Consider the following 3,812-nt stretch of genomic DNA (forward strand, 5'->3'; position numbering starts at 1 on the left):
AAACATGGAGGGAGCGGGGACTGTAAGATGCAGCCAAGTCATTTATTCAAAAAATGATATAATAAAGAATCTTCTTTTAATGTGGAGATAAGCAAAACTATTACTACACACCTAAAATCTGCGTGACGGAAACAAGAGCGCCGAATAATTGGAGTTTGCACATGGGAGGTGCTTAATGAATTTGACGAGCGCATCGTGAATGGTCGTTAAGACTCCAAATTATCAAACTTACGAGCTGAAAAGAGATAACCTCCCTAACCAAATATAAATCACAGACATCAGGTATTACATCCGCCAGCTGTTCAGATCGACTAAGCCCAAGATTTATTTCTAATTGTGTTATTTGATATCTGATGTATGTGAAATGTTTTGTCGAAATTCAAATTCTAAATTTGAAAGTTGAGAAAAAACGCCGAGAAAAAAGCAACATCAAGCTAGTACAATTTTGTTTCTTCTCCAGATAAAAAAATAATTTTGCTTTCTGGCCCAAGAAAATTGAACAGCTTGGCTTGTCCCGATATGTATTGTCAGTCGCAACCAGACACTGCTCGCGTTGTACCAGAAGCTCCGCTACCTCAGAATTAAAAGGTTCTATCTGACATTTTTGGCCGTTATGAATTAACTAAGACCGTGAGGTGAGACACCAAATCATGTCCGGTCTGCTCTATCAGAATTGTAAGATTATTCCGAGTCGTCATCAAGAAATATCCCTGAATTGCTTTCGAAAAAGTTGACATGTTATGAAACTCAAAAGTTTTGACGTCAAATTGATCAAAACTAGGTAGGGGCCTACTGAACAGATAGAATTTGGTAATTCTAGGGTAGCCACTTGAGGTCAAGATCGAGCTCAGACATTCAGATGGAAGTAGGCTACCAATTCTATTTGAATCATTGGTGTCGGCATATGCCTTCTTAGATCTAAGCAAACCTAGGCGGCTTTTTACGCACTCAGTCCTGATGCCGAATGAGCAGGGACTAAAAGCATTATATTATTGTTAATTGTTATTGTATTATGAATTATGCTTCGCCCGACACAATTTTAATCTCATTTAGGAGGCGGGCTACTTCAAACCTTCCTGGCAGTGCCAGCCCACGTTGAGAGAATAGGCCTACAACGTCGCAGTTAATAGACGGAAATACTTGACTGAAATTAATAAAACAAAATCACATCTCCACACATTGTTATTGAATTCACTTTTTTCTGCACGCAAAGGTCAAGTGCCTTTCTGTTATAATATTAATGTACCTCAAACGCCGTATGTGTGTGTGTGTGTGTGTGTGTGTGTGTGTGTGTGTGTGTGTGTGTGTGTGTGTGTTTGTATATGTCCAATGCGCATTACAACGAAAAGACATCACATCTTAAAAAGTAATCGACAAGTGCGTACGTAAAACAACGTATTATACATATAATATAAATGCATATGTGTACAATTTTATATGAGAAAAATAATCTCGCAGTGAGGTTGAAAATGTGTTCACCAAAAAAATACAATGCAATAGAAATTCACGAACGGTCACAATAAGTTGAAACGAGAGTAACTAGAAACATTCATTAAAACATTAGTTCTATACAGATATGAAACCATTTCCGCTCTCTCTCTCTCTCTCTCTCTCTCTCTCTCTCTCTCTCTCTCTCTCTCTCTCTCTCTCTCTCTCTCTCTCTCTCTCTCCCTTTCTCTCTATCTCTCTCTCTTTTCTCTCCCCATCTCTCTCTTTTTCTCTCTCTCATTCTCACACGCTATTTCTTCAGTCTCACAGTCTGGCATGCTTATTATGCATTCATAGTACATCATTATGACAGGTATGCTTTTGTGAATAAAAAATGCTTCAGCTGATTTTTTGAAAATGGAAATTGTTGGGGCAGATCTTATTTTATATGGGAGTTCGTTCCATATCTGGGGACCAAAGAATAAAAATGAACGCTCGCCGTATGTTTTGTAATTTTGTTTTGGAGTTTTAAGAATTAGATTATCAGAGGCTGATCTAAGGGCTTTAGGTGGATGATATAATTCCAGGAATGTTTTAAGATAAAAAGGTGCACTATAATTTATACATTTTAAACAGAGAACGGCAGTTTTGTATTTGATCCATTCTTTTATTGGCAGCCAGTGTAGTTCTTTCAGAATTGGTGTTACGTGCGCTCATTTCTTTTGTTTCATTATCAATTTTGCTGCTTGATTTTGTGGTACTTGTAACTTTGATAGTTTTTTGGATGTCAAACCGGACAAAATAGCATTACAGTAATCTAACTTTGATAAAATTAGTGTTGTTACAAGTGTCTTGGCTGCTGCTTTAGTTAAATAATTTTGTACACTGCCAATTTTCTTAAGCTGAAAGTAAATACTTTTGCTGAGCTGGCTAATTTGGGAGGACATAGACATATCATAATCCAACTGAACCCCTAGATTTTTAAGACTTCTTTTTGAACGAATAGTATGGTTATTAATATCAACGTGTAGCTCTGGGAGATTTTTAATGGCTTTTGTATTTCCACTCAACATTATTTCCGTCTTGTCATCATTTAGTTTCAATTTATTGCTGGTCATCCATATTTTTAAATCTCTAGTACATTGTTCAGTAGAGTCGACTAAAAGTGGTATTTGATCGAAATCAATAGACTTATAAATTTGAGTGTCATCAGCATAAAGATGGTAATTCATGCCATATTGTCTTAAAATATCAGCAATAGGTTGTGTATACATTGTAAACAAGACAGGTCCAAGAACAGACCCCTGAGAAACACCACATCTAAGCAAAACATTATTAGAACACGTGATTCCAACCACAACTGCTTTTGTTCGATCCTTAAAATATGACTCAAAGCCAAAAGTAGTATTTAATCTCTCGAGTAAAATGTCATGATCAAATGGTATCGAATGCAGCCGAAAGGTCCAAAAGAGTAAGAAGACATGCCTTTTTTTCATCAATACATTTTAAAATATCAGTACAGACCCTAAGTAACGCTGTCTCGGTACTATGGTGTGCCTTATATTATGCTGACTGATAGACTTCGCCAAGATTGTTTGCTTTAATATGATGTAACAGTCTATTAGATTCAACTTTTTCCAGAATTTTGGATAGGAAAGAAAGATTTGAAACTGGTCTACATTTTTTAAAGTCCTTTTCATCAAGTCCAGCTTTTTTCAAAAGGGGTCTTACATGTGCTGTCTTAAAGCAATTCGGTACTGTGCCTGTGAGGAGAGAATCATTTACAATTTGGGTGATATGTGGAAGAAGTTCATGCAAACATTTTTTTAAAAGGCTGGTGGGCATGGGGTCAAAGGCGCAACTTTATGATGGACTATCTAATATGACCTTTTTGATTTCTTCTTCCGTTGCTGGAGTAAAATAATCGATGACTAGCCCCTTAAACTGATGGTAATTTGGGGCAATTTATCGAGCTCTTGCCTGATGGAGGTGATTTTTTTAGAAAAAAAGTCTGAAAAGCTACTACAAAGATCTCTATCGGTGCCAGGGGGTAATATTGTTTTGTTTTGGTTGCCAGGCAGTTCACTAGAGACACCAAAAAGTTCCTTACAAGTTTTAACATTTTCAAATTTTGACAAAAAGAAAGTACGCTTGGCCTTGGTAATCATTTTACTAACAGAATTCTTCATAGTAATATATATTCCCTTAATATGCACTTCAAGTCGTGTTTTTCTCAATTTTCTTTCCGCTTGTCTTTTTTCTTTTTTTGCAGTCTTTATGTCTAAATTAAACCACCTACCAACAGGTCGATGAGATAATTTTCGTTTTTTAACTGGAGCATGATCATCTAAAATATTCCTCATGATGGTATTGAGGGTTTCTAT

The sequence above is a fragment of the Aplysia californica genome, unplaced genomic scaffold, assembly GCF_000002075.1.
Source record: "Aplysia californica isolate F4 #8 unplaced genomic scaffold, AplCal3.0 scaffold00138, whole genome shotgun sequence".
NCBI lineage: Eukaryota > Metazoa > Mollusca > Gastropoda > Aplysiida > Aplysiidae > Aplysia > Aplysia californica.